The sequence below is a fragment of the Corvus brachyrhynchos genome, unplaced genomic scaffold (genome assembly GCF_000691975.1).
Source record: "Corvus brachyrhynchos isolate BGI_N302 unplaced genomic scaffold, ASM69197v1 scaffold255, whole genome shotgun sequence".
Lineage (NCBI taxonomy): Eukaryota > Metazoa > Chordata > Aves > Passeriformes > Corvidae > Corvus > Corvus brachyrhynchos.
The window spans coordinates 6,939,371-6,953,270 of NW_008238358.1; the positions used below are offsets into that span (position 1 = coordinate 6,939,371).

The 13,900-nt window shown below is 36.0% G+C and overlaps 1 protein-coding gene across 17 annotated transcripts in view; it reads right to left on the reverse strand.

The window, feature by feature from the left end:
- Positions 1-2,856: 2,856 nt before the first annotated feature.
- Positions 2,857-13,900, reverse strand: part of MYO3B (myosin IIIB) — a 252,842-nt gene continuing 241,798 nt past the window's right edge. For 14 of the 17 annotated variants that reach the window (XM_017735716.1, XM_017735714.1, XM_017735712.1 and 11 more), the window contains one exon: positions 2,857-9,181. The gene's annotated coding sequence lies outside the window, so the exon portion shown is untranslated. The remainder of the gene's footprint in view (positions 9,182-13,900) is intronic. The other 3 variants (XR_001862401.1, XR_001862400.1, XR_001862399.1) reach the window with 3 other exon arrangements.

Sequence of the window (13,900 nt, forward strand, 5' to 3'; positions counted from 1 at the left end):
GGCAAACTCTTTCCTTGAAACTTCAATATAGTATACAATGCTAAGTACACAGAACACTTGTGATGTTTCTGAACTTGTGGGTTTGTCTTTTTGTCTTTGCAGTCTGTGATTTTTTTTTTTTTAAGTAACACAGCTATAATAATTTTTAATCCAGTACATTATTACAAAATATATTTATTGCATCCAGTATCTCTTTTCCTACCATTTCTGGTATACAAATATGTCTCATTTACCTGTATCTTAGATCGAATGGAATAATTTAAATAAATTTCCTTAACTCTTGACACAGAAAAATGGGAAAATTGTTCAAAACTAAGTGTTTCAGAACTTTTCTGGCTATCATCTTCAGTGCTTAAAAACACAGATAAATAAATTACTGTATATCTGCAACAACAACAAAAAAAAATGAATATGCCAAGAGAAAAAAAAAAACCAAATTAGTGCTTTGATTATTTGGCCCTGTCCAGAAAATTCTACTAATAGAAATTTGGTGAAGACTGTGGATTTATACTCCTACTCTACAGATAACTTTGGCTGTTTTCTGTCACTTGACAAAAATTAATTGAAGAGGAATGATACATTTGCTTTGGGTTTTATGAACAGTCAATAACTGATGTACCCAACTGGCACATACTTAAGGATCATGTGCATCACTCAAATTTCAAAGACAGCTCAAGATGAACTGCCAGACAGAAAATTCAGCACTGCTGTGATGAAGGGCATTTAGAAAAGTCTAATCTGAAGCACACTGTTTTACATACTTGTGGCTTCTTGTTTCAGGATGTCCCCTCCCTGATCCATGCTGGCATGTCTTGTTGTCCGTTTTGATCTGCTTCATCTGAAAAACATTCCAAAGAACAACCCACAATCCCAAAACAATAGCAGTGGCAAATGCCAACTCTCAATACCCCCAAGTAAACATGGAAAGAAGCAAAGAATCCCCTTACTTTCAAACTGTAACAAAATATCTAGATGGATTTTTAAAAATTACTTAAGTTAGGTAACTGTGATTGTAGCCTGAAAAAAATAACAAAAGGGATAGTATAGCCAGTATGTCTACCAGTTTAAGAGATTGCAATTTTACCCTGCATCTGAAAGGAAATTTATTTCCCACCTCCCCCAGTAGCCCTGTAGAGCCAAGACAGCTAATGCCTGGATATAGTTCCCCTTATGATATGTTATTATAATCGTTGCATCTCACTGAATTATATCTTTTTATCCCATAGGAGGGCATCCGTTTACAATGAGAACCTTCAGCATTTTCAGCAATGCTGCTGCAGGAGATCATACAGTTTGACTCTTCAATCTTAGAACAAATTTGGAGAGCTGGACTCTGGGATTTTTTAACATATGATTGTTTAAATTAAGCATATTTCATAAATACTCCTCAGGAAACAAGAAGCATGGGCTTTTCTGCTACTTTTGAAAAAAAAGTTTAAAAAAGTAAAAAAACACTTCTCAAATCATAACTCAGTTTCAGGTATGGGCTTTTGAAAGTCTCAAAAGTTTTTGGGATCATTAAGAGTTGTGAGTTTAGCTAGGCGCTTTTTTGTTGTTGTTTTGGGTTTTCTTTGTTTTGTTTTTTGTTTGTTTAGTTTTGTTTTTTCCCCTTTTTCTCCTCTTTCCTCTGTACTGGATACGTAAGGTTTTGCCTTGACAAGTGTTAGTTTGCCCCGGATAGCTATCAGTACTAGTGAAGTAGCAGACTTTCTGCAGCACCACATTTGAAACCCTTCCTTCTTCTGGTTTCTTTTTAGCTAAAATATTACAGAAATGGAAATAAAAATCGTTTCCAAAATGAAAAGTTAAGGGCACCTGATTGAAATACAAGGGGTTTAAGCAAAACAGCAATACCTACATTTTTTAACACAGTGCAATCAAAGCACAGAAACACAAACAGGAAGGTATGAACAGCTACAAAGATGGACAATTGGCACATGGTACTCGGAAAAGTACAGTGATTGTGCTTGTCCACCAAGATATGAGTTTGTCCACCAGAGAAAACAGATGGGCAGGTAAGAAAAAAAAATCTCTTCTCTGTGTTAGACTGAGTAGTTCATATTCCCTATTCTGAGTGGATTTCATTAGCATTCTTAAAACTAACAGATTCCTATTTGGGGGTAACAGAAGAGTGCATGAGCTTTAAGAAAAGCCATCAGCTGTTACACAAGCTTCTCTATTCATTAGGAATATGGAAGATTATGAAAACATTGAGGGGCATTTTTAAGGAAAAAAACACTTCTCCCAGATCAAGAGAGAGGTGATTCAAATTGAAGACATCTCCCAACCAGAAAAATCAGATTAGAGTTGACTTGTTACAGACACATATTCCAATCTATTTATATAATAAAATCTCATAGTTTACTTCGTCCCTTCAAAACTTCTCTGCAAGCACACACTTACCTAATGCTCTCGACTCCTCTTGATGGTATTCTGATAGTTGCACTTGAAGAAGACAACCACAGGAAAAAAGAGAGCTGCTGTCATCTGGGACAGCATTAGCAACTCAGCACTAGAACAGGAGACAGAACTTAGCCATGTTATCTTTAACAGTTCAGCCACAACAAAGATTTTTAAAGTTAAAACACATGAGATAAAGAGCAGCACTGCTCTGAGCAGTGAATCAAGCATAACCTCTCTCTTCATAGTCTTAAGGGATACTTAATGTTTGCTAGGGTTTAAGGGAACTGTCTGGGAAGGGATTCAAGAGAGTCCAATAGATAATGCTCTGGTTTCCAATAGCTCTGTTCTCCCCAGGACAGGTAACAAGGTTACTTACTTCCCTCTCCAGCTACAGAGAGAACACCAACTTGGGACTTCACTTCTCAGCACTCTTCTACCAGTCATCTTTTTTTCTTCAGAGATTAGTAATCTGTTTAAACAAATAACTCCACCGAAAGTAACATGAGCTAGCAAAAATGCTGAGGGAATGTATATCCAAACTTCTAAAAATATTTTAATTTATTATCTATTTCTTTCAGCATTGTAACAGGGTTCACTTAGTCCTCACCATGTGGACACCAACTGATTTGAGGTAATACGTATGGCAGGCATCCCACATAGATGTCTGCATTAAAAATGACAAAGATATTAGTACAAAATGTAAACCATCTTGAGTTTATAGATATGATCTATTCTTGAGATACTCTACTAAAGGGGAATCTGACTCTCAAGAGCATATCTGAATCATTTTCAAGTTTTAATGCCAGTCCAGAAAAATAAGTATATTTATAAAGTAGGAAGGACTCCCAGCCTATGGTTTTTCCCTGTCACTATTTAAAAGCATTCATATGAATTCACTTAGTTCTTCAGCACATTGCTTTCTCTTAGAAAAAATTCAAATTCAAAAACAAGCAATAGGAGATGAATGATGTGGACACTAAAATGAATATTAGTAATTCAGGAATCACAGCCTCAAAGAGGTTGATCATTTTAATTCCTTTCAATTTAAGTGAGAAGGGAGGTGCTCCACTTCTCTCCGGAAAGCAGCTGGTTTACTTTTCTCTTATCCATGTCTAGAAAATAATCTTTTGTCCTTTCTACAGCCTTGATGTGTCCAGAGAAACAATTGAATATCTGTGGTAAATTTACTTAAGGAGTCTCAATCTTATAATCTCTTCATGCAGACCAGCTCCTCAGGAGTGTAAATTCAAACCTTCCCAGTTGATTATGAATATTTCACATCACAGTGGCAACTACTACTGTAGTTCTTGCCATCTCCGTCTGTAAATTTTATAAATGTTAACAATAAGTTAATGTTAAATTGGTACAAGTCACAATCTTATCAGTTATGTAGATTTTCTGATCAATTTTACAACTGGCACTTTTTCAACAGTGCTATTTGGTTTATCTCCAAACCTGGACAAGAGACTGTCATTGAAGCTATATATCTTTACAAAGATGTCAGGCAAGGCTTTTCAGCTAAAATACTCTTAAGAGCTGTATCATTAATGTCAAGACTATAAAAATCACAACAATTTTCAGCAAGCGGTGTTTTAATTTTAAGACAGCATTTCTGCCACTCAAAACTACATCATCGTTTTGCAGATTACAGAGTTTTATAAAATCATGCTGGTTTCCCTTGTTCAAGTGGTGCAAAGGAATGTATCAAGTCCAATACTAAAATATTGTTTTGCTCAAGTGATGATCTGTGTCACAGTTTCCATGTAACTTATTGCTCCAGCAGGAAAATACTATATCAATTACTTCTGCATACATCAAGTTTACATGTGTCATCAAGTTAGAAAACAAGGTAATTTTTACAGGTGTAAGTTCGAAAATATTGCAAGTACTACAAAAATTCTAAGATCTGATATTAATTTTAGTAAAGAATACTGAAATTTCTAATAATAATTATGATTAAACAGTGTACTTCAACACTTTATGTTGATCGTTGGAGAATCAAAATCATCAACTGAAATACCATACTATCTCCACACTAATTTTCTTCAGACTTTTCTTCATCATTACAATTTGGACAGCTAGGGTTTTATCTTTTTGTTTTATTATTGCTGCTTTCATCACTTGCTTCAGCATCATCTTCACTATCCCCACTGATGAATTTCTGTGCTGCTTCTGCCATAAAAACACACACAGCTCAACATAGCTCTTAAATCAGCACAGCTGGTCACCAGAAAATCACTCGTTTATGGGAGAAAGTTTGGATGAATTACGCCACCAAGCCACCTTGTTGTTCCTGTTTCCTGTAGCTACACAGTGGCAAGAGAATGGAAGGTTCCCTCTCTCTCTACCCCTTGCCCCACGTATCTTTATATCCTAAACTGATACAGGACTAGGAAGACTTGATCACAAATGAGCAGTGTAAGCTATAGTGAATATGTGAGAGAAGAAAATACACAACTAAGCCAGGTTTGGGAGTATCCAAAGATGGATCGAGCTGATATTTGTAATGTCTTCCTTCTCATTACTTCTTTCTCATATTACAGAAGTCAAAGGGACTTCTTGATGTTAACATCCTTCAGACTAACATCCCATTTCATAATAAACATGGCTAACATTTTGGCACAATTCAATTGCCATGATCACAGGTAGCATCTCAGAGCACCATCAGAGGTCATTTTGTGAGTAAGGACCAGTTTAAAATCGATTTACTTTACTAATTTTTACATATTTTCTGCTGAAAGTTTCCTGCTCAAGTGCTAAAAGAGTTTTCTTGAGCATTCCTCTTCCACATCAGTGCAGGGTGAGCTTTTTTGAGGTGAGGTTTTTATTGATTATTTGGATTATGTTAGTTGATATTATATTGAGACAGTTGATGTGAACTCACATGGTCTACTTGTTCTGAATTTAGAAGACTGTTTCTAAATTTTTAGGATTTCTGACTTTTTTCTTTCTCTCTTAATATACTGTAAAATGAATACTTGCAATTGAACATTAACAAATGGAGAATGTTTACTTTGACATTTTATAGACCAAGGCAGAATATTTAAGACATAGAAACCTCAGACATTATAGAAGTATTTTCTCAGTTTCTGGCTTTCAAAATACAAAGTCAGGTTCCTGGTCATACAATAATTCTCAATGTGAAAAGCAAGACTGTCCATACAATAAATATTGTAGTTGCAATTCTCAAACTTACAGACCACCTTTCCTTCAAGAAGTGGAAAAAACCTGCTTGAGCTCAGTATTTTCTGGTTCATAGATCAGAACTGCAGGCTGACAACATAATATATTACAAACATGTATGACATGATGACAAAATAAACAGCAAAGAACACCCCAGAGATAAGTCTGCCTCTTCTGGTTCATGAAAGTGTAAGTCATGTAAAGCAATGAAAAACCTTACAAGTACACAGATCAGAAATGGATGTTCACCGCCTGAAGAACATCAAGCTTACTGTTACCACGCATACTCTTGCGTAGCACCATATTTTGAGTAATTGTCTGCAGTGCAAAAAAAAAAACAACCAAGTTAATGGCATCAATAATTTTAGGATCAGGATAGAAAGCTGAAAAATTACATTTAAGAGCAATAAGATGATAAAGATCTTAAATAAAGATCACATTTATGATAGAATGATTACATCAATTAAGAAAAACAGACACAGAAAATTTAGACACCTGAATTTAAGGTTAAACCAGAGAGAAACCCCGAAATAGCAAAACATGAAAAACCTGTATTATTTTGCATACCACTTGCACATATGCACTATAAAGTGAGCAAAACCAAACTCAAAAATCTTACATAGAAGAATAATTCTGAAGGTGAAAACTGCTCTAATTGCACCCTTCAAGGTTCTGTTAGACAATGGCTGTGCAATTGTAATTTTTCACAAGCTAATACAAATTTCACTGGTTTTGTTATAGCAAAGTGCCAGTATTTTGGGTTTTGCCATTCTACCTCCCCTTATCCATCTTCCATCTCTACTGCATTTTCTACAAAAACCAACTGCAGTAGTTGAAATGGAGGTTTCCTTCCGCATCCTAAAAAGCAATGCATGCAGGAGCTTTTGACCAGATAATGAACAGGGAGCCAGGAGAAATCAGCTGAAGTCACTTGGAGGCAACAACAGCAACAGAGATCAAAGAATAAAAGCCAACTGCTCATTTAACTGACAGCAGTCAGGCAGGCAAGAGAGAAACCATTATAACACTAATAATCATGTATTTAGGGCCTCCAAAGTTGTGCTGCTTGGCAAACATAGCAAAATATATAAATATATTTCTTGTCAGGAGTTGTCACTGGGAAATCATAGGAATAACTGACACAATGTAGCATGGATATTTTTCACCATAAGCCAAAATCACATGTAAATCTAGGTCTGGGAATGAAAGGCTGTCTAAACAACATGGTCTAGTGGAAGGTGTCCCTGCCCGTGGGGGGGGGGTTGGAACTAGATGATCTTTAAGGTCCCTCCCAACCCAAACTATCCTATGATTCTATATTATTCCACAATTCATACACCTCTTTTCAAATTATCAGAATTTCAGTCAGCATTTACTATGCATACAAGTGCAGAAATTCTAGAAATTAGGTCTCAGTACACTGTCTGTATTGAAATTGCCCTTACACTGTGTCTCCCAAGGAGGAGCAGAACCTTGTAATGAAGCAGCATTCTGATGCACTGAAAAAAACAAGAGATACACATACATGACTTGAAGATCAGAAGAATAAAAAGCCACATAGTACCTGGTTTATATTTGACATGCCCATAGGTTTCTCTTAGCCTTATAAGAATTTTAGCTCTAGTGCTTAAATTTTCCAAGTTGTAAAGACAATATAATTCAGAAGTCCGCACACATTAATGCCCTTGATGTGCTTTCTGTTGTTGCTGGGGCACAGAATTATCTCTGGAGAAACACTTTCACAAAAGTTTTTTCAACTACTGTTTGTAATTGTCATGGATTTACACATTCTACACCAAACAAAACCATGTTACATTATTTATCTATACGTTCACCTATAATTAGAATAGAAATATAAAAAAAGATTAAAGGACAAGTTACAGAACATGAAGATGTTGAGTTCCCATAATGTAGCTTACCCACTACTATGTTTTATTTGATCTAAATTACAATGGTGCCAAGTGAACCACAGGTTAAACAGTTCATCCATGCATTTCCAGTCTTTCAAAATTAATTGGGTGACAAATCGTTGTATTATTGAGCTCTAATTGCTTAAAAAAGCATGTAATAGATCAGCTGCAAAACCAAAGACATTAACATGGTACTGCTTGAACTGCCACTTCCGAAAAGCAAATTCAAAACAGTTGTTTCACATTTTGGTTCACCTGATGCAATTTCATTCCTCAACTCAAATATTTCTTTGACTTGAAGCTCTATGGTGAAATTTTTTAAAGTTCCACTTCAAATATACACTATCAAATTGTTCAACCCCTTGCTTTGTTCAGTTTCCCCAATTAAGTAATGAGTATTTTAAAGCAAATAGTATTATAAAAATTAGCAATTGTTAAATAATTTACCTTTTGGCCCATAAATACATAATTCTTCATTTTGTTTGTCTGCTTCCAAAATAGAGACAGTAACTTTAAAAAGCATTAATTTTCTATTCATGGTATTAGTAAATTCCTGAGGTAATGAAAATTTTCACAAGTTTCAACACAAATCCACACAAGGATATAACCTGAAACTTTGGAATTACTTAATCTACTGCATGAATATGCAAAGCAATGGAATTGAAAACATCATTCAATTAATCTATTGCCACAAAGGAGGTGTATATTAGGTTCTGGACGGAGCTGAAGTTTACCTTCTTGGTCTCTGTCCTTTTTAAACAACTGTATCTAACAGAAAATGAAATGACAAAACAAAAGACCAACTATGTCTTTTTATTTACAGCAGACTATCAGAATTTGTCTGAACAGACATTCAACACCAGAACAAACAGAATACCCTTTTTCTTTTCTTTTTTAAAAGTCTTGGGACAGCACCTTTTTACTTCTCTTCAGTTACTGAAACAATTCATATTGATTTAAACAAAAAAAAAATTCAACAAACAAAAAACCAGTGAGGACTTTAATAGGGTTTCCTGCAAGTTCTATAGGTGGGCTCCTTCTCTGGGGTCTCCATCACTGTTAGAAGTCATCTATCCAGCACAGTACTGATATACAGCTCATGATCTACCTGATTATGTAAACACCCACAGTTTGTTCTTACATCCTTTTGAGATCACTAAAACTTACATGTGTTCTTAAATGAATTTCTCTGGGGATTCTTTAGTAAGCAAACCACATGAATACAACAATTATGCTCTTTAGCATTTAAGAGTTGCTAGAATTTATGATTATAATTTTTGACAGCCTTGATTTTCCACTGTTATTAAACCCTCATCACTACAGATTGATTTTGCAGTCCTAGTGGATCACCACAACAAAGCAATATGGAAGAAACATATAGAGATTTAAAAAATGTGTCTAATGTCTACTCTGTCATTAGAGAAACAAAAGATTAAGCTTCTATTTTTAATGACCACACATCTTACTCTAGAGTAATTTAAAAATCTTATTTGGTACATCTTATTAAAATAATGTTTAAAATTTACCAGCTATTCCACCACTTTCATACTACAGGTACCTTGGCCTATCCCTTGGATAACAGAAATTAAAAAACCTACCTGGGCGTGAACAAGCAGGATACAGCCCCTCCTGATTCACTGAGGTGTTGGTGGCATTCAAAGAGAGCAAGTGGGAATGAGATAGCGCTAGAAAAAGAGTGAAGCTGTAAGCCATGCAGCCCCTTTTCCTCTGTCTAGTAGATGCCAAACCATGTAATTAGGAAGGGTTATTTGACATTATATGACTGTACAATGGTGAAGTGCTTCAGCATAAGGAGCAGCAACAGTATCTAGAATTGTACATCCAGAAAGGAGTGTGAGTTCAGAGATGTATTGCACTTTCACAAGTACCTAACTAAAAGCTCCCTATAGTAGCTGCAAAAAACTACATTTTTTCGTCAACTGTCGCTACAGCATGACCTCCATAACTACCTAAAATCAAAGTACAAAATTTGAATGCAGAAGTTGAAATAAAAAAAGCTTAAAATTTGACACATCCCAAAAATTATGCCCAGTGCAGTAAGTACCATACTTAACCTACTTTGCCCTTCAGAATGTGCACTATTTATTATAATTCTAACTTAGTCCACTGGGTGGATTGCTCCTTTTTTATCCACTAGGCTCAATCAAATCAGTGCAATAGAAGAACTGCTGATGCATGAAATGATAGGTCAATGTAACCTTGTCATGGAGTAATAGCCCCCCAAATCACAGTAAACAAATACAACAATTCATTTTATTTCCTGTAGGTATTAGGCAAGGCATAAACTATCAAAATCTAAGGCAGGAACATTTTAACTGCAAATATAATATATTGCTCCATACTACTATACAAAAACCTCATTTAACTAACATCTTAACACACAAAATGGAGGAAAAGCTTTTACAACTAAATGGTTGTTGCAGTCACACTACCATCTACCACTGGACTTTCCCAAATCAGTATAACCAATGGCCTTCATACAATGAAGGCTTTCTAAAAAGTTTTGTCATCAGGAGGTGTCTTTCTTTTCTTGCTTTGTCAATTACAGATGTCCCTGGAGTAAGTTCATCAAAACAACTGGCACAGTACATTTAGCGTAATTTTTACACATAAACATTCTCGTTTGCTATTTTTATCTTTCATTTTAGTTAGTTTACCACACTAAAGTTAGCATTGCATTCTTGGAGATTCCATGTACTTAAAAAGAGATTTGTCTATGAGATGATTCATGATCATATAAGAAAATACTTTAGAAGGTAAGTGTAAAGGTAGCAAAAATTGAACTACGACTGTAGTAGTCAATTGCTAAGATATCATCCTATAAAACATATTGGAAACATTAATGCATGATATTATTCTTAAGAGCATAAGATGTTCTATACGGACCTCTGCTGTGCATTGCTATTAATACAAAATCTCTTTTTTAGAATAAATTACATATATGTTTGTGTAAGCATATACACATTTATAGAGACTGTGATTGGTAAATACAACTTACAGAAGCTTACAAGGCTGGTGGTGTGTGTAATTTGCAGCGTACATGCTCATAATGGTTTTATGTAGCAACAGTAAAATGTAATGTAAACAAAATTTAAATGGTATTTAAACTGGAGTCTGCAATCTTGAACGGTTTGTTGTATGTGACAACTGTATAGAGAACAAATTACATGTACTACTGAGAATCTAATGTGTGCTGAACTTCTAAGATGGGTGAGTTTTATTTTCTTTCCTAAAACATCCTCAGGAAAAAGTGTTCAACTTTACAAACAAACACAGAGAAATTATTTTAAATGTTAGGGATCAGTGAATGGGAAGAAAAATACATTACTATTTTATGTGAGACAATAAATGTTTAAAATGCATGGTTTAACATTAAAAAATAGTGCAAAGTAATTTTAAAGTCTGAAATATAGTATTATTGTTATACATTTAACATGAGAACGAAGTGTTGGAATGAGGTCTTGAAAAGATGTAATTTTTTATTTGGGACATGAGTGGGAACATATGTGTTATCATGATAGATATCTCAAGTAGAGTACTCTTGTCAGAGCAATTTTCCAGCAAGGGGACATGTCAGCTACATTATAAACCCCACATACTACACTACAATGCCATTATTAATTTTAAGCAGGGTCTGCCTGGCCATACAAAAGACAAGTTACAAATATTAATAGTATTTCTTAAAAACCTGATTAAAAAGTCAAAATAAAATCATTAGATACTAAAATGCGTTACTGATGCTATCATAGCAAACACACTTTCCAACATTTTAATAATAGACTTGGAAATTAGAAACTTTTACTAAAAATACTGCAACATTACTTATAGTCACAGTTACTTCATAAGAAAATACAACTGGACTGATCACTTCTGGCATTCCAAAATCCTGAAAAATAAAATTAAACATAAAGAAATAATTTTAAAACAAGTTTCACAACCATATCCACATAAAAACTAGTAGAGATCTAAAGGCTCCTATAAACAGAATCAGCTGTTTTTCCTTTAATCTTAGGCTGAAAGGGTCTGTGACACAGTAGCCATATGCCAAAAAAACCCCCCTAAGAACATTAAACAAAAAGATCTGCAACTTCTCTGGTCAGTCTTAAGGATACATTCATTTTTTTGTATAGCATACAAATTAGAAGTTCAGAAGCTCAATAACAAAAAGCAGAATTCCTGAACACACAGTAGTTGTTCATCCTTAAAAGCAACAGACCAATGTCTCCCTGCTCTCCTTGCCAGTACTGGCATTTATAAATACTTTCCCTTTGCTGCTCTCTCACTTTGAAGCAGCTAAAGCAAGCTGTATTTTGTTGCTGGGTTTTGACCTCCCCTTACAGAAGGCACACAGCTGTCAGGAAAGCATGATGTTTTATGTTTGAATTCCACTGCAGGGCCAGACCCTGCTCCCTTAAAAGTCAGAGAAAATCATTCCTTTAAGTTAATGAGGAGCAGAAAGAGGTCTTGAGTAGCAAGTTTCTTCAGTACTGTGTGTATTTATAGAATCATAGAGAGGTTTGGATTGGAAGGAACATTAAAGATTATCTAGTTCCAAAACCTCTGCCATTAGCAGGGACACCTTCCCCTTGACCAGGTAGTTCAAAGCTCCCTCCCAGCCTGGCCTTGAACACTTCCAGGGATGGGGCATCCACAACTCCTCTGGGCAATCTCTTCCAGTGCCTGACCACCCTCACAGCAAAGAATATATACCTAATATCGGATCTAAACCTACCCTCTTTTAGTTTGAACCTATTACCCCTTGTCTTGTCCCTCCTTGCCCTTGCAAGAAGTCCCTCTTCAACTCTCTTGTAGGCCCCTTTGGGTACTGGAAGGTGCTCTGAGTTCTCCCTTGGAGCCTTCTCTTCTCCAGGCTGAACAGCCCCAACAGCAGTCTCAGCCTTTCCTCATGGGAGAGATGTTCCAGCCCTCTCATGGTCTTTGTGGCCTCCTCTGAACTCGCTCCAAAGGTTCACATCATTCTTATGTTGGAAGCCCACAGCTGGACACAGTGCTCCAGGCGGAGAGTAAAGGGGATTTCAGTGGGGTGAAATGACTTGCAGAAAACAATGCAACTACCTGGGGAAGCGGCTGAAATTCATATACCTCATCAACACCCCAGATGTGAGCCCACCTACTCTTCTGACAACAGAGAGAAGAGGCCAGAGAAATAACCATGGCAGCACTGCATAGGTGATTAGTAGACTTCTTTATGCAACTCTGCCTATACTTAAGAGTTGCTCCACATACTACAAGCCCCAAGAGCTGGCAGCAACACCACACAGCTGCTGCTTCTACCCTTGCCTTATTCTCACCTGCTTTTACTTCTTGTAACTTGGCCACTGATGAGATTCAGTGTTCCCTCCTGCTCCTCCAGATGGGTTATTTTACAGTCAACTCATACTAGCTAGATGGGCTAATTCAAGAGCAGGAACAAAAAAGTCAGATGAAGGGAAGAAAAAAAGATGACCAAGAACTATTTAAGCTCATCTAAGTAGCACAGAGTCCCAACACTGAACCATGCCTCTTGCAACAAATAATCATCATCTGAAACACTCAGGAAACTCGACAGATCTTGTTCATTGTATTGGGAAAAAAAAAAAAAAAGAAATGTATGTCAGACAACAATAATGTATTACAAAACTTATCCTGAGAAAAATAAAGTAGCAGAAGGGCTATCACCTTTAAGATGTTAACATCTTAAACACTTTCATCTTTTTGTATGATGTAATAAAGGGAAAAAATAGAAGTCAAGACTGCTTGTCTAATCACATTTTATATTTTAAATGAAATCAGGTTTCGTGTTATACAGGCATATAACAAAAAGGTTTGGAAAGCCATAAAACCATGTATTTCAACACACTCCTTTAACTCCAAAGTCCACTACTGAGAGGAAAGTTTCTCTGGACTTCACATAACCTGCTTCAGAGACAGGGACATTCTACAGCCCAGGGACAAGCTGTGAGGACAGAGCTCTGAGTGGAAATGCTGTTGCACATCTGACCCTCAGAAGAAATGAACTATAACAATGCCAAAGCTTATCCCACTGCAGTGAAAGATGAAAAGGACACATTACAGAAATAAAAGCTATGAGTCTTGAGGGCCATGTACATTTAAAACAAAACAAAACAAAAAAAATCAAACAAAACCCAAACCGATCAACCAAACAAAACCCAAAAAATCCAAACCAAAAAGAAAAACAAGCCTAAAACACCAAAAGCCACTATAGCAAAACCTTTAGGTATTCTGGACCTACGATTCTGTGAAATTAGTTCCAAGTTCTCGCAAAAAAGCCTGAAATACGTTCAGTGTTCCAGTCGGGTTTATTTCCTCAAATCCCCTCAGCTACCACGCGTCCCACAGCGGAACGGCACCTGCCCAGCAGG